This window comes from Pleurodeles waltl, chromosome 12, assembly GCF_031143425.1.
Source record: "Pleurodeles waltl isolate 20211129_DDA chromosome 12, aPleWal1.hap1.20221129, whole genome shotgun sequence".
Lineage (NCBI taxonomy): Eukaryota > Metazoa > Chordata > Amphibia > Caudata > Salamandridae > Pleurodeles > Pleurodeles waltl.
The window spans coordinates 496411839-496437004 of NC_090451.1; the positions used below are offsets into that span (position 1 = coordinate 496411839).

General features: G+C 45.6%; 1 protein-coding gene across 2 annotated transcripts in view; it reads right to left on the reverse strand.

Annotated features, from left to right (window-relative positions):
* ARL2BP (ARF like GTPase 2 binding protein) overlaps positions 1-25166 on the reverse strand; it is a 171222-nt gene that overhangs the window by 19198 nt on the left and 126858 nt on the right. The gene's annotated exons all lie outside the window — the stretch shown is intronic.

Genomic DNA, 25166 nt, shown 5'->3' on the forward strand with positions numbered 1-25166 from the left:
GACTGCTATTCTTTTTAGATCGATCATCTGGCTAGAATATGTTGATAGCTTTGTGACTGTGACCACAAGATACATAACTGATGTCAAGTGTAACAGCAGGTGTTAACATTATTTCTCCACAGCTGTCAGACTCAATGTTAGCATCTTGCACCAAGGCTCTATAATAAAGTGATTATGGTTTCTCCACTTCTAGAAAATAAGAGTATTCTCCTCGCATAAAGGAGGACCTACATGCCATAGTGAGAAGAGAGCTCCACAGAAGGAATACTGTTAAAGGTAAGCTCTTTGGTGTAAAAAAAAAAAAATATTCCCTTCAACATTCCTGACCTTCCTTTGGTTACAGATTTAAGTATTATGAAACTCCAGGGAGTTCAGAAGTTTAATTTCAAGACAGTCAATGACAAAGCCTAGGCTGAGTGGGGAATAGCACTAGTGAAGGGTCACAGGTAAAGGATTAATCATTTTACCTAGGAAGACGGGAGTTCTTCTGTTTATGAATAGCACAGGGCAGGCTCTGAGACTATAACACATGCTATTGAAGGAGATCAGCCCTGCTCTAATTAAGCTTCTGGAATACACAATGTTTTCATTGATACAAGTGGTTGTGAAGCAGGTCAGGTGTGGATGTGGTCTAGAGGGTACACTGCTGACTTTGGAACGTAGGGCTCAGAATCTAAACTGCGGCCTAATGCACGTGACTAAAATGCTCTGTGATCTGAAGCAATTCAATGAACATCCCTGTGGCTAGAAACGTAAATATGTGAAATGTAGTAACTGAGCAAATAAAAAGTGTAATTCCCTGTGTGAAAGATCTCGCTTCACCTTCCGACACCCGCATAATATACACCACTCTGCTGCTTCCCAAGTTAGAGCTATATCAATTTTAAGTCATACAAAACTACAGCGATTGGAGAGTTTAGAAGGAATGAGAATTGTACATAATTCGGAATTCTGCGACAGTAGCAGGATAAGTACCACAGAGGAAAAGCAGAAACCTTTGATTACCTCAGTTAGAAGGTTTAAGAGATCAGGAACCTAAAGACTGATTAAGGTATTTACAGAGCATGCAGTTACCTATGGACTAAGTGTACTGGCAGTGGAGTTTACTACAATGATAGACGGGCAGAAGAGACCAAACTACACAATTTTCTACCTAGCTCCTCACGTCGACGAGGAGGTCACAATTGCACGGCTCCGCACGCGTTGCCTTCTGATGTCATCGGAGCCATAAGAAGTCCTCACTGGCATGCTGATGTCTGTTTCACCATTTTTTACTGTGCCTTCAAGGCGAACAGGTGATTACCGACCTCACAGGCACAACATGTGCCAATCCCACAAAAAAAAAAATATGTATGTATGTGTATATATATTTCTTCGAAGAAGTCTTTTCGAGTCACGAGACCGAGGGACTCCTCCCATTTCGGCTCTATTGCGCATGGGCGTCGACTCCATCTTAGATTGTTTTCCCCCGCAGAGGGTGAGGTAGGAGTTGTGTATGCTAGTAATAGTGCCCATGCAATGGAGTAATGTACATAATGTAGTTTAAAGTAATATATTTACAAATATACAGATGTTCAAGATCAACTTCTAAACGGCTACAGGCTCCCGGGGAGGCGGGTGGGCGCATGTGAATCTGCAGCGACTAATGCCACGAACAGATGTACACTGGGTAAGTGACATTTTCCGTTCGATGGCATGTGTAGCTGCAGATACACATGCTGTGCATAGACTAGTAAGCAGTTATCTCCCCAAAAGCTGTGGTTCAGCCTGTAGGAGTTGAAGTTGTTTGAAACAATGTTCGTAGTACTGCTTGGCCTACTGTGGCTTGTTGTGCCGTTAGCACATCTACACAGTAGTGTTTGGTAAATGTATGAGGCGTAGACCATGTAGCTGCCTTACATATTTCGGTCATTGGAATATTTCCTAGAAAGGCCATGGTAGCACCTTTCTTTCTAGTTGAGTGTGCCTTTGGTGTAATAGGCAGTTCTCTTTTTGCTTTAAGATAACAGGTTTGAATGCACTTAACTATCCATCTAGCAATGCCTTGTTTAGAAATTGGATTTCCTGTATGAGGTTTTTGGAAAGCAAAAATAATTGTTTTGTTTTTCGAATTAGTTTTGTTCTGTCAATGTAGTACATTAACGCTCTATTGATGTCTAATGTATGTAGTGCTCTTTCAGCTATAGAGTCTGGCTGTTGGAAGAACACTGGTAATTCTACTGTTTGATTTAAGTGGAACGGTGATATGACTTTTGGTAAAAATTTAGGATTTGTCCGTAGAACTACTTTATGCTTGTGTATTTGAATAAATGGTTCTTGTATGGTAAATGCTTGAATCTCACTTACTCTTCTTAAAGATGTGATGGCAATTAAAAATGCAACTTTCCATGTTAAGTATTGCATTTCACAAGAGTGCATGGGCTCAAAAGGTGGACCCATGAGTCGTATTAAGACAATGTTGAGGTTCCATGAAGGAACTGGTGGTGTTCTTGGTGGTATAATTCTCTTTAGACCTTCCATAAATGCTTTTATGACTGGTATCCTAAATAGAGAAGTTGAGTGCGTAATTTGCAGGTAAGCTGAAATTGCTGTAAGATGTATCTTAATGGAAGAAAAAGCTAGCTTTGACTTTTGCAAATGTAGTAAGTATCCTACGATGTCTTTGGCAGATGCATGTAAGGGTTGAATTTGATTATTATGGCAGTAATAAACAAATCTTTTCCACTTATTTGCATAGCAATGTCTAGTGGTAGGTTTCCTAGCTTGTTTTATGACCTCCATACATTCATGTGTAAGGTCGAAGTGTCCGAACTCTAGGACTTCAGGAGCCAGATTGCTAGATTCAGCGATGCTGGATTTGGGTGTCTGATCTGTTGTTTGTGTTGCGTTAACAGATCTGGTATGTTTGGTAGTTTGACATGAGGCACTACTGAAAGGTCTAGTAGTGTTGTGTAGCAAGGTTGTCTTGCCCATGTTGGCGCTATTAGTATGAGTTTGAGTTTGTTTTGACTCAACTTGTTTACTAGATATGGAAGGAGTGGGAGAGGGGGAAAAGCGTAAGCAAATATCCCTGACCAACTCATCCATAACGCATTGCCCTGAGACTGATCTTGTGGGTACCTGGATGCGAAGCTTTGGCATTTTGCGTTTTCCTTTGTTGCAAATCGATCTTTTTGTGGTGTTCCCCAACTCTGGAAGTAAGTATTCAGTATTTGGGGGTGAATCTCCCATTCGTGGATCTGTTGGTGATCCCGAGAGAGATTGTCTGCTAACTGATTCTGAATTCCTGGAATAAATTGTGCTATTAGGCGAATGTGGTTGTGAATCGCCCAATGCCATATTCTTTGTGCCAGGAGACACAACTGTGTTGAGTGTGTCCCTCCCTGTTTGTTTAGGTAATACATCGTTGTCATGTTGTCTGTTTTGACAAGAATGTGTTTGTGGCTTATTATGGGTTGAAATGCTTTCAGCGCTAGAAATACTGCCAATAGTTCTAAGTGATTTATGTGAAACTGTTTTTGGTGAGTGTCCCATTGTCCTTGGATGCTGTATTGATTGAGGTGTGCTCCCCACCCTATCATGGAGGCATCTGTTGTTATTACATATTGTGGCACTGGGTCTTGGAAAGGCCGCCCTTTGTTTAAATTTATACTGTTCCACCATTGAAGCGAGGTGTATGTTTGGCGGTCTACCAACACCAGATCTAGAAGTTGACCCTGTGCCTGTGACCACTGTGATGCTAGGCACTGTTGTAAGGGCCGCATGTGCAACCTTGCGTTTGGGACAATGGCTATGCATGAGGACATCATGCCTAGGAGTTTCATCACCATTTTGACTTGTATTTTTTGTTTTGGATACATGGCCTGTATTACATTGTGAAATGCCTGAACCCTTTGTGGACTTGGAGTGGCAATCCCTTTTGCTGTGTTGATTGTCGCCCCTAAGTATTGCTGTGTTTGACACGGCATAAGGTGTGACTTTGTGTAGTTGATTGAGAAACCTAGTTTGTGGAGGGTTTCTGTGACATACTTTGTGTGTTGTGAACACTTTTCTAGCGTGTTGGTTTTGATTAACCAATCGTCTAGGTACGGGAACACATGTATTTGCTGCCTTCTGATATGTGCAGCTACGACTGCCAGGCACTTTGTAAAAACTCTTGGCGCAGTTGTTATTCCGAATGGCAACACCTTGAATTGGTAATGTATCCCTTGGAATACAAACCTTAAGTACTTTCTGTGTGAAGGATGTATCGGTATATGGAAATATGCATTCTTTAGGTCTAGTGTTGTCATGCAGTCTTGTTGTTTGAGTAGTGGGATTACGTCTTGTAATGTCACCATGTGAAAGTGATCTGATTTGATGTAGGTATTTAATGTTCGGAGATCTAATATAGGTCTCAGACTCTTGTCTTTTTTGGGTATAAGAAAGTACAGAGAGTAAACTCCTGTTCCTTTCTGGTGTTTTGGTACTAATTCTATTGCTTCTTTTAGTAGCAATGCCTGAACTTCTAGTCCTAGAAGATCTATATGTTGTTTTGACATATTGTGTGTTTTCGATGGGACGTTTGGAGGGAATTTGAGAAATTCTATGCAATAACCATGCTGGATAATTGCTAGGACCCAAGTGTCTGTTGTTATTTCCTCCCAATGTTTGTAAAATTTGGTTAGTCTCCCCCTCACAGATGTTATGTGTTGGGGATGTGTGACTTGGAAGTCACTGCTTGTTTTGAGGAGTTTTGGGACTTTGGAACTTTCCTCTATTCTTTCGGAATTGTCCCCTTTTATATTGTCCCCGAAAACTTCCCCGCTGATACTAGCTCTGGTAAGTGGGTCTTGTTTGTGAGGTTGTGGGTTCTGTGCTTTGTCCTCGAAACCCCCCTCTAAACTGTGTTTTTCGAAATGTGCCTCTGCCTTGTGGGGAGTAGAGTGCGCCCATGGCTTTGGCCGTGTCAGTGTCTTTTTTAAGTTTTTCGATCGCAGTGTCCACCTCCGGCCCAAACAACTGCTGTCCGTTGAATGGCATATTCAGCACAGCTTGCTGTATTTCTGGTTTAAATCCTGATGTACGCAGCCATGCATGTCTCCTTATTGTTACTGCTGTGTTGACAGTTCTAGCAGCTGTGTCTGCAGCATCCATTGCTGACCGTATCTGATTGTCGGAGATACTCTGTCCTTCTTCTACTACCTGCTGCGCTCTCTTTTGGAACTCCTTGGGCAAATGTCCTATAAAAAGTGTTGCATTTCGTCCCAATGGGCCCTATCGTATCTGGCCAACAAAGCCTGTGAATTGGCAATACGCCACTGGTTTGCTGCCTGTGCCGCCACCCTCTTGCCTGCTGCGTCGAATTTTCTACTTTCTTTATCTGGAGGTGGTGCATCTCCTGAAGTATGTGAGTTCGCTCTTTTGCGCGCTGCCCCTACTACAACTGAGTCCGGTGTTAGCTGCTGTGTGATGTACACGGGGTCTGTTGGTGGCGGTTTATATTTTTTCTCCACTCTTGGAGTAATGGCCCTTCCTTTTACAGGCTCTTCAAACACTTGTTTGGAGTGTTTTAGCATTCCGGGTAGCATAGGAAGACTTTGATACTGGCTGTGTGTGGACGACAGTGTGTTAAAAAGAAAGTCGTCTTCAATGGGCTCAGCATGCAGGCTGACATTATGAAATGCCGCTGCTCTCGACACCACCTGTGCGTAGGCTGTACTATCCTCTGGTGGCGACGGTCTAGCTGGATAACATTCAAGACTATTATCTGACACTGGTGCGTCATAAAGGTCCCATGCGTCAGGGTCATCTTGACTCATTACTGTATGAGTTGGGGATTGCATCATTGGTGGAGTGGCTACTGTGATGGTTGCGGAGAGCATTGTGGAGATGGTGGCGGGGTTACTTGTTTAACCACCTTTGCCTGTGGCTGCTTCTCTTTTTCCTGAAAGGCAAGTTTGCGTTTCATTTTAATCGGAGGGAGAGTACTGATCTTCCCTGTTTCATTTTGGATATGGAGCCTTCTTTGTGTATAGTCTGGCTCTATTGTTTCCAATTCCTGTCCAAATCTATGTGTCTTCATTTGTGTGGACAGTCCTTGTTCCTCAGTGTAGGAACTTGTTTTCGGTTCCGAGGCCGGATGTTTCGGTATCGAAACCTTTTCGGCTGCTTTTTTCGGTTCTGACGAAACCTTCTTTACTTTCGGCGTCGTGGTCTCTCGGTGCCGACCCATTTCGGTGCCGCTATCTCGTGCCGAACCTGCTCGGAGCCACTATCTCGAGCCCGAGATTGCTGTGTGGCGGTATCTCGACCGGAGTCGGATGACTTCGCTCCCAGCGTGCCCTTTTTCGGTGCCGATGATCGGTCACCTATTTTTCGGGTTAAGCCATGGCCCGTTGGCGGTGGCGTCCCCTGGGCTTTAGTGGTTTTCTTCGTGAGTTTTGTGTTTCAACGTCTTACTCACGGACCAGATGCTGATCTGTATATGGATACTTGTTAAGGCATTTTGGGCAGAAGCGGAATGGGGTCCGTTCCATCAGCCTTGAAGAGACACGTGGCCGGGCCGACCAGGCCCCGACGGGGGATCAAAAAAACCCCGAAGGGCCACCGGAGCTCTTCAAAAGTCGGTGTCGATCTGTTGTAACTAACCCGATACCGAACGCAAACAATTCCGTCGAATTTTCCGAGATTCTAACTAACTTTCCGACCCGAAACACGGAGCGAAAAGGAACACGTCCGAACCCGATGGCGGAAAAAAAACAATCTAAGATGGAGTCAACGCCCATGCGCAATGGAGTCGAAATGGGAGGAGTCCCTCGGTCTCGTGACTCGAAAAGACTTCTTCGAAGAAAAACAACTTGTAACACTCCGAGCCCAACACCACATGGCGGGATGTGCACAGCATGTGTATCTGCAGCTACACATGCCATCGAACATATATATATATATATATATATATATATATATATATATATATATATATATATATACACACACACACACACACACACACATCCATGCACACAAATATATATATCACAATACCTGTTTATATAAAAACTAAAATATATACATTCTATCTATGATAATCAAAGTCTTGGTATGACCAGACAGACAGGGGGAAGGCGAAAGGGACTACAAGGAATCCACAGGTAGCTACTGTATCCTCCAGAAAAAGCGTTACCGAAGGTAAGTAACTTGTTCCTCTGATGGATACAACTACCTGTGGATTTCCTCACCTTATGAATAGAACCCCAAAGCAGTCCCGCACTCGGAGGTGGGTGCCCGACTGGTCAAACCAAGAAGTCCTGCACAACAGAAGGGGCAAAATGGCCATCCCTCCTAACTTCTGAGTCTAAGCAATAATTTCTTGCGAAAGTGTGGAGGGAAGCACAAGTTGCTGCCTCACAAATATCAACAACTGGCACACCTCTAACTAAAGCTGAAGTGGTAGACTTAGCCCTGGTGGAATGGGCCATAATACCTTCAGGAGAAACATTCTTTGCTAGCGAATGACAAACCTTTATGCAAAGAATGACAAACCTTTATGCAAAGAATGACCCACCTTGAAAGAGTTCTCTTATGGACGGCTTTACCCTTCATTCTGCTCAAATATCCAATGAAGAGTTGATCATCAATTGTGAAGTCTCTTGTACTATCAATGTAGAAACTCAGAGCCCTTCTTGGATCCAAGCAGTATAGTCCTTTCTCCTCCTTGGAAGGATGAGGAGGTGGGTAAAAGGATGAGAGTGTTATAGATTGTCCCAGATGAAAGGGAGTAACCACTTTAGGAAGGAAAGCTGCCCTGGTTCTCAGTACCACCTTGTCAGCATGAAAGGTTGTAAAAGGAGGTTTCACACTAAGAGCCTGAAGGTCACTCACAAGTCTAGCACACATGATGGCTGTTAGGAAAACTAAAAACTAAAAGCCACGATGGGCAAGTAGGCATAGGCTCAAACGGTGAACCCATTAAAAAAGTCAGAACTAAATTCAAATCCCACTGTCCATTATAAACGGAGTGGGAGGAAACTTGTTAGTTAAGCCTTTAAGAAACCTAAGAACTATAGGGTACTTAAAGAATGAAGGCTGATCAGAAAGGCAAAGAAAAGCAGACAGTGCTGACAAATAACCTTTTACTGTCGCAACTGTGCAACCCTTCTGTGCCAAGGAAAGAGCAAAAAGCAAAATATCAGATAAATGGGACTTTAAGGGATCAATTTGTCTCTCTTCACAACAAGTAACAAATTTTGCCCATCTGCCAGCATAGACAGTCTTGGTGGAGTGTCGCCTGGCCGATAAGATAACATCCACCACTTCTGGAGGGAGAGAAAAGGAACTTAGATTGCCCGTTCAATCTCCAGGCATGTAGGTGCAGGCTCTGGAGGTGGGGGAGTAGAACCTGCACCTGCGACTGCGAGAGGAGGTCTACCCTGAGAGCAAGACGGGGCAGAAGGCACAGTGAGAGCTGAAGGAGGTCTGTGTACCACACCCTTCTTGGCCAATCCGGGGCTAGTAAAATGACTTGAGCCCGATCTTGGCGAATCTTCCTCAGAAATGGAGGAATCAAGGGTATGGAAGGAAATGCGTAAAGCAGTTGGTTGCACCAAGACATCTGAAACGCGTACCCAATGCCCTCGGCACCGGATACTGGAGGCTGCAGAACGACGGGCAGTGTGCGTTCTTGCGAGTGGCAAACAGGTCTATCTGAGGAACTCCCCACATCCGGAAGATGTGAAGAACCATGTCCAGATGGAGACGCCACTCGTGATCAGTCGAGAAGTGCCGACTGAGACTGTCCGCACGTACGTTGAGAACTCCGGCCAGATAGTTTGCTACTATCTGATGATCCTGCACCCAGGACCAGAGCCGCAGAGCCTCTCGGCAGAGAAGGTACGACCCTACTCCTCCCTGCTTGTTGATGTACCACATCGCAGTAGTGTTGTCTGTCAAGACTTGAACTGACTGACCACGAATCAAGGGAGGAAGGCCTTGAGAGCGAGACGTATCGCCCGCAATTCTAACAGACTAATGTGAAACATCTTTTCTACTGGAGACCAATGGCCTTTGATCTCCTGGTCCCCCAGATGAGCTCCCCACCCTAGAGTGGAAGCATCTGTTATGAATGTGGTCACCGGAGGTGGAAACAAAATGGCCTTCCTTGAGAGAGGTTTCCGTCCACAGCCCACCATCGTAGATTCACTGCAGCGTCTCTGGAGATCGTTATTGACTCCTCGAGATCCCCTTTGTGTTGAAACCACTGCTTGCAGAGGCACCAGTGGAGAGCCCTCATGTGCCAATGTGCATGAGTGACCAACAGAATGCAGGAAGCGAACAGACCGAGTAGACAAAGGACCTTGAGGATTGGAACAGCTGCTCCCTTTTGAAACATTGGAATCATCGCCCGAATGTCCTGAATCCTCTGTTGAGGAGGGTAGGCCCGATTCAATGTTGTGCCAGTACTTGCACCTACGAACAGGAGGTGCTGAGAGGGCTCCAGGTGAGATTTGGGCACATTTACTGTAAAGTCCAGGTTGAACAACCTGCAAGTAATGCAGCACGAGCTCTGGAGACCGGGCTTTGATCAGCTAATCGTCCAGGTAAGGGAATATAGATATTCCCTTCTTTCTGAGGTCCGCTGCAACCACTGCCATCACCTTCATGAAGACTCAAGGTGCGGAAGTAAGACCAAAATGAAGGACCGCAAACTGGTAGTGTTGCGACTCTACCATGAACCGGAGATACTTCCTGTGCGACTTCAGAATAGGGATACAAAAATAAGCATTCTGTAAGTCGATAGACACCATCCAGTCTTCCTTGTTTAACGCAAGAAGAAGCTGTGTTAGGGCAGGATTCTGAACTTCTGCTGTTTGAGGAACCAATTCAAAATCCTCAGATCCAGGATAGGCCTCAATCGACCATCCTCTTCTTGGGAATCAGGAAATACCTTGAAATAACATCCTTGGCCCCTTTCCTGCTCTGGTACCAACTCCACTGTACCTTTTAACAAAAGGGCATGCACCTCCTGCTGAAGCAACAGGAGATGCTCTTCTGCGCAAAATAAATGATGGGGAGGGAAAGGGTGGGGGGGGAGGAAAAGGGTGGGGGATGGGGGTGAGTGACTCCTGAAAAGGAAGGGCATAACCTTTTCCCACTATACTAGCCTAAGAGTCCGATGTAATTAACTCCCACTCATGGAGAAAATGTAACAACCTTCCCCCTACGGGTAAAACATGCTGGTTTATGGAGAGAAAACTAGGGCTGCTGTCTTTGATGGGCTCCCCCAGAGGATGAGGATGAAGCAGAAGGCTGAAGTGTGGCTCCTCGCATTCTAACTCTCCCATTGCCCCTAAAAGACCTGTAGAGAGGGTTGGTAGGCTGCAGGACGTTGGACTGTAGCCTTCCAAGAAATGATGACCCACAGACAAATCCTCTGAATCTCCGAAAAGACCTAAAGGGTGCAGAAGATGATGCTTGAAGACCCAAAGATATTGCAGTAGCTCTGCATATCAGAGGAGAAACCAGAACCTCTAAGCCACGCATGCCTCCTGGTTGATAGAGAAGTGCCCATAGTCCCAGCAACCGAGTCTGCAGTGTCCAAGCCAGACTGAATGACATGCTTTGCTGCTACTTGACTGTCAGCAGGAGCTCATTAAAGTGCCCCTGCACATCCTGTGGCAAATTTGGTACAACTGTTCTTGCTGTGTCCATTAAGGCATAGCTATACCTCTCCAGCACACATGTAGCATTCAGCGGCTTTAAGGCCATGCTGCCTGAGGAGAAGCACTTCTTAGCTGGCTGCTCCATACACTTAGACTCCCTATCAGATGGAGTCGTAGGGAAAGAACCAGAAGCCAACAGCGCAGAACAAGAGGCTTGCACCACCAAACTCTCAGGCATTGGATGCTGTGATAGGAACTGAGGATCTCCTGGAACAACTCTGTACCTCCTAGCCACATTCTTGGAAACCGCCGGTGTTGTGACAGGTTTCCTCCAAATTTCTAAAATGGGCTCAGTGAGGGCATCTTTGAAAGGGAGGAGAGGTTCAGAAGATGTAGCCGCTGGATGCAACACCTCAGTTAAAATATTTGTTTTAGTCTCCGATGCCGGTAGTGGTAAGTCCAAAAATTCAGCAGCCTTTCTTATCACACCGTGATAAGAAGCTGCCTCTGCCGTGATTTCACCTCCAGGAGATGAAAATTCCCACTCAGGGGATGTATCCAAACCACTAGCAGAGTCTAGGCCCTGAAATTCACCTGCAGGCTCTCTAATTTCTCCTTCCTCCAATAATTGTTGGTGATACTCTTGATCCTCCAAGAGACTCAAGGCCCTCCTTTTTGAGCTCAGTCTGGACTCTAAATGTGGCATTGACAGAGAATTAACCGACCTCGTCGGCTTCAAAGTAGAAGGTCGCTCTTGCGGAAGAAGGAAAGCGAGGCAAATCCACACTCCGCATCGATCGGGATCCATCCGGCGCCGTATCGGCTCCATTGGCACCATCATTTGGGGTAGAGGTGGCGATGTCATCAGTGCCGAACCTGTACCTTCACATGGAAGAAAGGGTACAAACGGGGCCTGCTTGTATGGCGCAGCGTGAATGCAAATGAACCAGTGGGACCAGCAGGTGCGCCAGAGGGGGCCATAGCTCTGTTAAATATGCTAAACATAGCATTGAGGAATGCTGATGGATCTGCTCCTGGAGCCGGGAAGGCAGGAAACGCTTGCTCTTCTTGAGGTGGCTGGGCTAGATCCAATGCTTGTACCCGACTCCTGATCATGACTGGATGCAGGAGAAAAATTAGCTATTGGGCTTGCTAGGGACTGGGAGATCTCAATTAAAGTTGGCACCAGAGAAGCCTGTGGACTCTGAGGAGACACTGTAGGGCTGATCTCCCACGCCGTGTGGCGCCGTCTCGTGGAGACCGAGACCGATCTCGGGACAAACGACGCCGAGATTCATGCTGTCGGCGTAGCTTCTTATGAGTCCTCGAGGATCTATGCAACGAAGTGTCTCTTGCCTTTGATCTTTGGTAACCTCTCTGCTCCTTCTTAGCACCAAAGGCAATTTTTGTGCAGCTCCATCACCGACATGTGACCACCACACTCGCTACAAGGCTTAAATCCTGATTTTCTCGGTGGAGACATTGTGGCGCTCTGAAACAATTCCCTCGAAAGATTAACTGCTAAGAGGTAGGGAAAAAACGGTAGCGTCGAGGGCGCGTAAAAAAGGAAACTGACGTCATCACGCCGTGCAATTGTGAAGTCTTCGTCGACGTGAGGAGCTAGGAAGAGAATTTCCGTTGAATGCTGGCACATTGGGAGAATTTCTAAGGTGAGGAATCCAGAGGTAGTTCTAGCCATCAGAAAAACTACTATGTTCTGCTAAGAGCATCATGCAGAGAATAGCGGTTAATCACCTCCTGGAACGTTCACATTTTCATGATTCACGGGCTCCCTTGAAAACTTGGTATATTAGTCCACTGCAGTTGAATTATTTTGGATACAGCTAAAGAAAGACTAGGAGGAGTGTCATTACTCGAAGTCGACTTTCCATTATAAAATGTCCTGCTGAAGTCCGCATGGAGTTTGTTTTGTCTTTAACAGTTCAAAGAAAATGATTTGTTCTGCTAAAAAAATCAGTAGGTGAGGGTAACCACCAGAAGTGAAGCAGAAGTCCAATACAGGGCATGCTAGGCAGGACACGAGGGCAGAGAGGGAACGTTTTGGCTTGCAGTTCAAAACAAGGATTTGCAATGCAAAGGTTCTCACATTTACTTGAGTTACATCGATTGGCGTTGTAAATTCACAACTGGACTTTTCTTGCCACATAAATTGGTCAACTCTTGCCAAATAATTCCAGTGGCCCTGCATATAACTAAAGCGCTCTCATTTACCTTTTTCCTCTATCTGCAGCCAAAAATGAAAATGTGGCAATTTAGCATCCTAATTTAAATTTGCCATGCTGATTGTAATAGAATATCAATTTCACCACTCCAACATCAGAGTTGCTGGCTGGCCAACACAATTCCCAAAACAAGACAGCCACAGAGGAGTAACGAGTGAAATAAACTAGAAGGGTCACCCAAACATATCAAGAGTCTTCAAACAGTCATAGTGTAATAAGGATGTTAAGTTGACCGGAATCATGATCATAATTGCAATAAGGAGAGATTAACAAAACATATAAATAATCATATAAACTCAATAAAAATCTTTATCAGAAAGAAACGTTTGGCATTAGACTGTAATGCTCAGAATGGCCCCTAGAGAACACCGCAAAGTTAATAGCATTTGTAAGAAACATGGTCATGTTACCATACAGTTAGCCCCTAGACAGCAAAACCACATTAAAATAAAATGACTGAAAGTATTGCAGTGTAACCATATATTTAGTCCCTAGAGGGCATAGTGGATTACACATTTTCAAGACTAGCAGGTCAACTGCAATGATATTACAAACAAGACCCTTAAAACCCAAACTACTCTCAGCTGAAAAAAAACAAAGTTCCAGCCGTGAGAGAGGTTAAAAAGACACTGAATGGATGGAGGGGTTGTTATTTTGGGGTCCTCACTAACCTAGTATGGGGACCCAAACATGTCCTGGCAGGAAGAACAGGCTGTGATGAACATTTTGAAGGCGGTCCCATTGTCCTAGGACCACCACCGGCTGAGTTATGAGCAAAAAATATTTGTAAAAGAATGCCCTGCAAAGCATTATGGGATGACCGAGTGCAGCAAATATTGTAGTATGTTGACTGTAATGCGCAGAACAGTGCCTAGAGGACAACACAATAAAAATATAATTTGTAAGAAACATGGTCAGGTAACCATATAATTAGCCTGTAGGGGGCATACCCACATGAAAATAGAATGGCACAAAATAAGGTAGTGCAACCATATATTTCACCCCTAAAGGACATAGGCCCTCATTACGAGCTTGGCGGGCGGCTTCAAGATCGGACCGCCGGGCCGCCACCAATGCAGCCGCACTCCCGCCGCGGCCATTTGGAGATCCCCGCCGGCCCAGCGGGGATCTCGGCTGCAACACAGGAGCCGGCTCCAAATGGAACCGGCGGTGTTGCGGCTGTGCGGCGGGTGCAGTTGCACCCGTCGCGGTTTTCACTGTCTGCATAGCAGACAGTGAAAAGCTGCATGGGCCCCCAGGGGACCCGCGACTCCCCATACCGCCAGCCTTTTCCTGGTGGTTCAAACAGCCAGGAAAAGGCTGGCGGTAGGGGGACTCGTAATCCCCTGGGCAGCGCTGCCCTGGCGGATTACAACTGCCGGGGCCGTTGTGGCGGGAAAACGCCGGCCCCGGCGGTGCGACCTCAGCGCTTCCGCCGCGGTCGTAATGCCTTGTGAAGCACCGCCAGTCTGTTGGCGGTACTTCCTCCGGAACAGCCCTAGCGGTCTTGGACCGCCAGGGTTGTAATGACCCCCATATTGCCTTACACATTTTCAGGCCTTGCAGGAATACTGCAATACTAAGGCCCCTAGAACATAAACTACTCCAAGCTGTAAAACAAACATTCCAGCCATTAGAAAGCTTTAAAAGGGACTCAATGGCAGGAGGGGTTATTATTGTGGGGTCATCCCTAGCGTGGGAACTGAGAGATTACCTAAGCAGAAAGAGTGTGTCATACTGATCGGCTTGGTGATGGTCCCATTGTCCTAGGACTACCACAGGCTAAGTTATGGGCAAAAATGTTTTGAAAAAGAATGCTTGCAAAGCATTGTAGGGTGACTTTTCCAGAGTGCAGTGAATATTGTAGCATCGGCTCTCCCGCTGTGTCGGGAGAAACGCGTTTTGGATTTCTGTGTTTTTTTAGTAAAGCCTTTATCGATTATAAGTGTTTTTGAGAAAGCTATAAAGTGTGAAGGGAAGAGCCAAAATAAATTACTCTGTTTAGGTAACAGTGTGAACAATGTGACCAGCGCTCCAATACCGCCAATGGAGTTTGTTGGACAGAAAGGCAACAGCCTTACAGGAAGAAATTTGACAGTGACTTTAATAATATGGAGGCAGTTCCAGAGGCTCGCAATTCTCTGCTGTGGCAGCCCTCTGTTGATTTTAACAAACTGTTCAGAGAAAAGATAACTATCTCCTAACTCTTCGCTTCATGGAGAGGTCGGGTAAGTGGGATGTTTATATGTTTATTGAAGGTACCTATGATGGGGAACTAGGATCAGAAGCAAGCAGGTTTTAATTCAGCAGGATGAGATCTTAATTACTATTCATTAACATACAGAATTACAGACGTATAACAAGTTTTGTTACCAACTGTTGCTATGTAATAGCACAACAGCACACACGCACACACACCCACGCACACAAACAAAAACGCTAATGTTACTACCCCCACAGAGAGGGTAGCAGGAAACTAAGAGAATTGGGAAAAAAAAGAAAGTAAAAAAGTCATAAGATGACAAATTCACTGCTTCAGCAGGAATGTTCGACCCATTTGTGTTTCTGCTTTGGAGTTGGATTCCAAACATGCCTGGCAAAGATACGGACTAATGTCCAAGTGTCTACTGTTCAAATGGCAGAAGCAGGCTGTTGAAAGGGCTTTACCCTTCTTGGAAGAAGTTTACTGAAACTGTCAGCACGTGGTACATGAGATTAGCAAAGAAAACAACAAGCTATTTACCTTCGGTAACGTCTTATCTGATAGGGTCTCTATCTAGCTGCAGATTCCTTACCTTAGAATATTCCCCAGGTGTCAGACGGAGCATAAAAGGTAGGCAGGGTGATGGACTGGCCTACATGAAAGGGGAGGGGTACGGTTTTCGGTAGGAAGGATGCTCAAGTTCAAAGGACTAGTTTGTCCGGGTAGATGGTAAGGTAAGGAAGCTAAGATGATAGAGCATGTAGTTCACTGAACCTCCAGGCTGAGTTATCACCGCAAGGAAAGCTGTTTTTATGGTAAGAAGCCTGACATGGCATTTGTGTAACAGCTCGAAAGGAGCACATTTTAGAAATGTGAGGAATAAATTAAGATCCCACTGCGGCATAATGAATGGTGCAGGTGGGAACATGTATTGTAGATCTTCAAAAACATATGTACAATAGGGGATTTGAAGAGGGATGGCTGATCTGGCATCCGCAGAAATGCAGAGATGACAGAAAGATGGCCTTTCTAAGTGCCCAAAGCAGAGCCCAACTGGGCCAATGTAAGAATGAACAATAAAACCTGGGAAAAGGGTGCAGAAAGAGGGTCAACATACCTGTACACCATGCCACAAACATGCTCCCATGGCAGACGTATTCTGTTTTGGAAGAGACGTCTGGCTGCCAAGAAAACATTACAGGCTTCTGGTGGAAGATTGAAAGCTGTCAACTGTCACAGTTCAGTCTCCACACATGGAGGCAAAGTGTTTTCAGGTTTGGGTGCAGAACCCTGCTTTGTTGCTGTAACAGAAGAACCTTCAGAAGAGGCAGCTTGATGGAAGGACAAGTGCTCATGCTCAACAGCTTGGGATACCAGACTCTCTGTGCCCAATCTGGGGTCACAAAAATGACTTTGGACTCAGTCATTCCTGAACTTCTTGAGAACTTTGGACAGAAGTGGTATTGATGGAAATGCATATAGGACTCAGGATGAAAAGCTTCTTCAAGCAAGAAACGCCTTCAAAACTCCAGCACACAAACCTGCTGACACTGCATGTCCATTACAGAGAAAAACAGATCCAACTAAGGCTCTCACCATTCTTGAAAGAGTCCTTGCGTCACCTGCAGATGGAGACACCATTGTATTGTATTGTAATCGTATTTATATAGCGCTTACTACCCCTGACGAGGCGTCGAAGCGCTTTTCGATGAGTAGCACGCTACTCCGGTACCCAACAAGAATTAGTGATGGATTAGTATAATTTAATAAGGAGTACAGTTTTAGTATTATTGTGAGTTAATTTGAGTTGCGGATATGAGAGTTTGTTAGTTAGATTGACTGGAGTAATGGAGGGGTGGAGGAGGAAAGAAATCCAGAAGTGTTAATTGGGAGTTTATCCTTCATTTACTCAATCCAAAGGCTTGGTATGAATAAAAGGGGGGCGGAGGGGAAAGAGGATGTGGAAGGGTTAGGGAGAGCATAGTAGCAGGGTGAGATGAATGCAGGAGAATTTAGTAGGGTTGTGTGGGAGGTCACAGAGGTAGAGTGAGGTTTGGTGAGTTAGATGTGGAGGTGGAGGGAAGAGCTTAGGCAGAGATATTTAGGAGATGAAAGTGGTCGAAGGGATTTGGGATGAGTCCGAGTGAGAATGGAGTATAGTTTGATAGAGACATGACATAAGAGTAATGAGTAGATAAGTGTGATAAAAAGAGAGCAGAAATTCATAGATATCTAGTATAACAAAAAAAATAAAAATAAAAGGAGCCATGCAATGATCCACAAACATGCCAGGCACAGAAACAACATATACACATACATACACATATATATATATATCTATTTATACACACACACACATGACTACACACACATATGCACATATAATACATAATTAGAATCATGGGTAAAAAATACTTAATCATCCATCCATCATCCTGGTAAAAAGGCGGGAATTCCTTTACCTACTTCGAGGGTGGACGGGGTGTGGCTCAGCGGGCGGAGCTTACAGGTGCTTTATAAAGGGAGAACCTTCTACTCTGTGTCTCCAGCAGAGGAAGATAGAACCCGCGCGTCTCAGTCAGATACAGATTATGCTCCAGTACATCATCAGTTCACCTCCAGGAAGGATTCTAGATCTTTTCTGCTATGGGATCTCTGAGCGCACAGCCTTGCTTTATCTTTGCCAAGCCCAAGTGTTAGGGTGGCTTGTCCTTTCCAGAAGGTGAGCTTCAACTGCGGTATCTGCTGCGTTTATATTGTACACTAGGGGTACGTGATGGGCCATGGGGTAAACGTCTCCAGCAACCTTGTGTGCCTTTGGCAATGTTATTGTTACTAGTGCGACTTTGTGGAGATGTCCTCGTGCTTCTGCGCATCAACAACGCACCACGTGAATCGGCGGTAAACGCAGTGGGGTCATTTTGGAAAGCTGTCCATCATCCTGGTAAGAGGCGGGAATTCCTTTACCTACTTCGAGGGTGGACGGGGCGTGGCTCAGCGGGCGAAGCTTACAGGTGCTTTATAAAGGGAGAACCTTCTACTCTGTGTCTCCCGGAGAGGAAGATAGAACCCGCGCGTCACAGTCAGATACAGATTACGCTCCAGTACATCATCAGTTCACCTCCAGAAGCTGAGCTTCAACTGCGGCACCTGCTACGATTATAATTGTAAGTGCTTCCTTTGAGGTTTAGTTTCTGTAAAATGAGCATCGTGTCCTACCCAACCGGAGTATTTTCTACGAGTATGTCAGTAAGCGTTACCTAGCATGTTTTATACGCCCCGTTTATATTGTACACTAAGGGTACGTGATGGGCCACGGGGTAAACGTCTCCAGAAACCTTGTTTTCCTTTGGCAATGCGATTGTTTCTAGTGCGTCTTTGTGGAGATGTCCTCGTGCTTCTGAGCATCAACAACGCACCACCGAAATCGGCGGTAAACGCATTGGGGTCGTTTTGGAAAGCTGTCCATCATCCTGGTAAAAGGCGGATGTTTCGCTAGACATTGATGGCTGAGTTTGTATGCTCTGCCCTTCAGCGAGCCCACCAGGTGTTAAAGGGATATGCCCTCATGTGCCAGCCATGTCCAAAGGTGCAGTGTTTCTTAACAAAGGGTCCACGAACTCACCCCGCCCAGTTTGTTGCAATACCACATGGCAGTGGTGTTGTCCATGAACACCTGTACCAGCCTTCCCCTGACTGAGGGAAGAAAACCCTTTATTGCCAGCCAGATCGCTCGGACCTCCAACAGGTTGATGTGGAGTCCGGATTTTACTGAAGACCAGAGTCCTCTGATCTCCACCTCTCACAGATGGCTGACACAGACCACAACTGACGCATCTGTCACTACAGTCAGCTGTGGTTGGAAAGGGAGAGGCGTCTGCCACTGATCCATTTGCGGTTTGTTAGCCACTACCGCAGGTCTTTTGCAGTTACCTCCGAGATCTGGACTATGTTGTAGAGATTCCCCTGATGCTGTGCCCACTGAAACTGCAGGTCCAACTGTAGAGCCCCCATATGTCAACAGGAATGTGTCACAAGAAGGATGCAGGAGGCCATGAGGCCCAACAGTCTCCCCAAAATCCAGGATAGATGCCAAAACATCGGTATGATAGCCTGAATATCCTGGACTTGCCACTCTGGAGGATAAGCTTGAAACTGCACTGTGTCCAGAACAGCTCTGAGGAAAGGGAGCATCTGAGGAGGAGTCAGGTGTGACTTTGGCACATGATAGAGAACCTCAGAGAGTGCAGAAGGTTCGCCATAGTCTGAAGGTGGGAGACAACTGTCTGGGGCAAGCCCGCCTTCAGAAGCCAATTGTCATGGTAGGGAAAGACTAGAATCCCTGATTTTCACAGATGAGCTGCAACCGCCGCCATCACTTTCGTGAACACCCGGGGGGCACTGGTAAGGCAGAAGGGGAGTGGGCAGGCAAGACTGGGATGTGAAAAGAAGCGTCCTGTAAGTCCAGCGACACCATCCAGTCTCCTGGGTCCAGGCAGACAGGCCTTGTGCGAGAGCAAGCATTTTAATTTCTCTTTTTTCGGGAAGAGATTGAGAAGGGGAGGTCCAAAATAGGATGAAGACCACCATCCTTATTGGGCACTAGAGAGTTGCAAGAACAGTAACCTTGACCTACTTCTGATGCTGCCACATTCTCTATAGCTCCCTTGGCCAAGAGAGCTCCTTTTGACAAAGCAAGAAGAGGTGCTCCTTCTTCAGCTTGTCGCAAGTAGGCGGCATGGGTGGTGGGGTGGTCATAAAGGGGAGGTAGAAGCCCCTCTGGACTAGCTGCAGGACCCAGTGGTCAGATATTATTCACCTGTAGTGGTACATGTGATGGCGTATCCTGCCCCCCTTGGATTCCCATGATGATCAGAGGGCATACTAAAGGGGTGTGGAGGCTGCGGCTGTTGAGGGTGGTGGACTTGCTTGATCTCTGGCTGCCTGTTTCACGGTCTGTGGGAACAGCTTTCTCGCCACTAAAAGACTGTGAGGTTTGCTGGCCGGGTGGCTGGGTATGTGGATTGGAAGCCCTTCCACTGCCACAAAAGGGGCGGAAAGAGGGCTGGGGTTGACGAGGGGCTATGGAAAGGCTCAAGGCCATGGCCCTAGCTCTGCTGTCCTGTAAGTGCTTGATCTTAGAGTCTGCCTTCTCTCTAAACAACTGCAAGACGTTAAAAGGATTGTCCATGAGTGAGGCATGGACATTCCCACAAAAGCTAGGCGTGGCGGCGAAGGGCCACCAGCAATTAAGATACTCTGCTCAGCGAGTCAGTCGTATCCAGACCAGACTATGATAAACTTAGCTGCATCCCTCCCATCAGGAATTGCTTGAGAGAGTATGGCTTGGACCTCCTCCATGACTATGGTCAGCATATGCGCAACCGAGTCCCAGGTGGTATGGGAGTACGAGCTCAAGGGGCATGCAGTGTTCACAGACCACTGTGCAAGGCTGGCGAAGGAGAAAAATCCTCTTCCCAAAGGTATCCAGCCTTTTGGATTCCCTGTCTGGTAGAGTGGTAGGTAATGCGCCAAGGTTAACTTTGGAGGTGGAGACCTGAACCACCAAGCTCTCCGGTGTGTGCTCTTGCTCAAAACCAAAGCAAGGGTGAGCAAACTGGGGTCACTATGGGAAGGGCAATGGCGGTGGGTCAGCTGTCTTACGATGGCCAGACAGACATGCACACTTTAACCCCTTCGCTGCCAGGCCTTTCCCCCCTCAGGTGCCAAGCCTTTTTTGGCTATTTGGGGCAGTTCGCGCTTAGGCCCTCATAACTTTTTGTCCACATAAGCTACCCACACCAAATTTGCGTCCTTTTTTTCCAACATCCTAGGGATTCTAGAGGTACCAAGACTTTGTGGGTTCCCCTGTAGGAGACCAGGAAATTAGCCAAAATACAGTGAAAATTTAGTTTTTTTTAATAAAACAAAAATGGGGAAAAACGGCTGCAGAAGATGGCTTGTGGTTTTCCCTCTGAAAATGGCATCAAGAAGGGTTTGCGGTGCTAAAATCACCAGCTTCCCAGCTTTCAGGAACAGACAGACTTGAATCAGAAAACCCAATTTTTCAACACAATTTTGGCATTTTACTGAGACATACTCAATTTTTACGATTTTTTGCGCTTTCAGCCTCCTTCCAGTCAGTGACAGAAATGGGTGTGAAACCAATGCTGGATCCCAGAAACCTAAATATTTCTGAAAAGTAGACAAAATTCCGAATTCAGCAATGGGCAATTTGTGTAGAACCTACAAGGGTTTCCTACAGAAAATAACTGAAATAAATATTGAAATTGAGGTGAAAAAACAGCCATTTTTCTCTACGTTTTACTCTGTAACTTTTTCCAGCAATGTCAGATTTTTTAAAGCAATATACTGTTACGTCTGCTGGACTCTTCTGGTTGCAGGGATATATAGGGCTTGTAGGTTGATCAAGAACCCTAGGGTACCTAGAGCCAATAAATGAGCTGCACCTTGCAATGGGTTTTCATTCTAAACTGGGTATACAGCAATTCATTTGCTGAAATATGAAGAGTGAAAAATAGGTATCAAGAAAACCTTTGTATTTCCAAAATGGGCACAATAAGGTGTTGAGAAGCAGTGGTTATTTGCACACCTCTGAATTCCGGGTGCCCATACTAGCATGTGAATTACAGGGCATTTCTCTTTTACACACTGTCTTACATTTGGAAGGAAAAAATGAAGAGAAAGGCAAGGGGCAATAACACTTGTTTTGCTATTCTGTGTTCCCCCAAGTCTCCCGATAAAAATGGTACCTCACTTGCGTGGGTAGGCCTGATGCTCGTGACAGGAAACGCAACATGGACACATCACATTTTTACATTGAAATCTCAAGTGTTTTTTGCAAAGTGCCTACATGTGGATTTTGGCCTCTAGCTCAGCCGGCACTTAGGGAAACCTACCAAACCTGTGCATTTTTTAAAACTAGACATCTAGGGTAATCCAAGATGGGGTGACTTGTGGGGCTCTGATCAGGTTCTGTTACCGAGAATCCTTTGCAAACCTCAACATTTGGCTAAAAAAAACACTTTCTTCTCACATTTTGGTGACAGAAAGTTCTGGAATCTGAGAGGAGCCACAAATTTCCTTCCACCCAGTGCTCCCCCAAGTCTCCCGATAAAAATGATACTGTACTTGTGTGGGTAGGCCTGGCGCGCCGCGGCAGAAAATTCCCCAAAACACAACGTGGGCACATCAAAATGATCAAATACAGAACTACCTGTTTTCTTTTTGGGGGCGGGGGTGGGGGGGGGGGGGCCTGCGTTTTTGGTCCTGGGCTCAAGCAGCAATCTAGGGAAACCTACCAAACCAAGACATTTCTGAAAACTAGACACCCGAGGAAGTCCAGGGAGGTGTGACTTGCGTGGATCCCCCAAAGATTTCTTACCCAGAATCCTCAGCAAACCTCAAATTTTGCTAAAAAAAATAATCACTTTTTTCCCACATTTATGTGTGGGATCACCGCACCGGGACACATTTCCTACCACCCAAAATTCCCCTCAGTCTCCCAGTAAAAATGATACCTCACTTGTGTAGGAGGGCTAAGTGCCTGTGACAGGGAAGAGCCAAAAACATGTCGAAATTGAGGGAGAACCAAAGCGGGTCCAAAAGGGCAGTTTGAAAAAAACATTTTTAGTGCAGCAGAATTTTTATCGGTATAGATGGGACAATGTTGGGTGGTAGGAATTTTGTGGATTCCTGCAGATTCCGGAAGGCTCCATCACAAAAATGTGGGGAAAATGTGTGATTTTCAGCAAAGTTGGAGGTTTCAGGGCATTGTGGGTACAAAATGGTGCGGGGTGCATGTGAAGCGCACCACCCTGGAATCAACCAGACGTTTTGTTTTCAGATGTGTCTGGGTCTTGTGGAGTTTTCTAGATGGCAGCGTCCCAAAGTCAATGTCTTCTTGCTTGCTGTGGGATAAAATATTTTATTGTGCGGGGGGGAGCTGAAAGACTGTTACCCCCTTCAGTTGAGGTGGGGGCATAACCAGGCCCATACTGGTTGGTAGCCACCACCCCACTATTTTTTTTTTTTTTTTTTTAAATTCAATGCAATCTAGTAGACTTTCTGTGGGAGGTGACCTCTGATGTCAGACATCACTGGGGGTGTGGGGGGGAAGGGGGGTATCGAGGTGGAAGGGGACGCGATTCCCCTTCCAGCCCTGACCGGGGGATCAGGGAGGGGGTTGGAGGGCGGCCCTCGGGGGAGCGCTAGCCAGCTAGTCTTGGACAGCTGGGTTGGGAGCTCCAGTGTCCTTTGGAGTGCCGATGGAACCCGCTCCATTCAATTCTTGTGCTGCTCTCGTGATATGAGAGCAGCACCACGCTTGGTTAAGGGAGTTGACTGTGCCCGCGCTGGAGGAGAGACGAATACCAGGACCGAAGCGAGGATGTGCAGCAAGGTAAGTGACTTATTTCCTTTAAAAAAAATATTTTATGTGTTGAAAGGTAGGTATACCTTTAATCGCCCACATGCATTACATTACTGCATTACATTACTGTGTTAAAGTTAAACTTTTTACTTTAAAACGATTATGTAATGCTGGTCGGCATGAATGTAGGTAACATATTTTGTAGTGCATGCACCCTCCACCCACTTGTCAGCCCCACTACTCTACATAGCTGGCAGCCGCCACTGCTCTATCAGAGCCAATGTTTCTCAAACACTGGCTTGTTTTTTTCTAGCCTTGTTTGTCTTCACAAGGTAAAACACAAGGGCTTGCTTCACATCTTAGCTGTAAAAGGATCTCTCTGCTGGGAAGGTTATACTGAAGAAATACCAGGACAGAAAAAAAGTTTGTTTACAGAAACAACCTTTGGAAGGTGGGGTGAGTTCTCAGATAGAATTTATTCTTATAGAACATTGTATATGTTTATGAGAAAGCAGGCTGCATTTTGTGAACTCTTCTGGTCAACAATCTTCTTTAAGGAATCTACTTTGCATGAACGTGTTAACAGTCAGCATTATGCACTAGTCTGAAAGGAGGGAATACCATTTTGAAAGAGCATTTACTCTCCGGGCCCTCAACAAATTGCTATCACTGGGAAGTTAACAAAGGGTGTCTAAGAAGCACTTGTTCTTAAGGCTTAGTGACAGCAAGATTAACTTGTATGTAGGAAAACTGTTATCCTTGTATGGGCAAGAAAAGTAGAATGTTAATGTCTTGTGCTGACATGTTAATTCTTCTTCTTGTCCGGACAGAATAAGCATGCACTCTTCCCCTTAAAGTAATGAGTAGTTTGCAGAACAACTCTTAGCTTCTTTCAGAAAGGTCAGAGAATGCCCCTACTGTAGGAACTAAGGTGATTTGAAGGGAGGCTGTGACAGAAGAAGCTGCCCTCCATACTGAACTAAATGATTTGCCTGCACTAACAAATACTAAAGTGAAATTTTTTCACAGCAGAATTAGATCCAGAAATCACCATAGGCCATACCCGTACTGTTGCCACCAGGTACACGCTTGCCCTGGGTTGGCTGAGCTAGACAATGACCCTACCGAAGGATAGCAGGGGGGAAAAGGTAGATAGAAAATCAGCATTTAATCAAATCGAATTTAAAAAGTACTTTATTTGGTTTCAATAAAACCAAAGAAGTACCATGAGCCATTACAATAAAAGAAATCTAACAAATAAATTATTACAGGAGCAAGGTAAAGAGACCAATCCATCTGTCTGAATCAGTGAAGGCAAATAAATGATATACAATAGTCAGACAAAACATTGTTTATAAAAACCTATGACCTGAACTGGTAACCACTGTAATAGAGGGTTGGATAACTGGCTGGATGAGTAAAAGGTTATGGGCAGAAATGCTACCTTTTTTAATTAATCGTTCTTCCTCTTCCTCCTGACTAACCTAGGAATGAAAATGTCACTTACCCAGTGTACATCTGTTTGTAGCATTAGTCGCTGCAGATTCATATGTTGTGCATAGTCCGCCGTCTGGTGTTGGGCTCGGAGTGTTACAAGTTGTTTTTCTTCTAAGAAGTCTTTTTTCGAGTCACGAGACCGAGGGACTCCTCCTACTTTGGTTCCATTGCGCATGGGCGTCGACTCCATC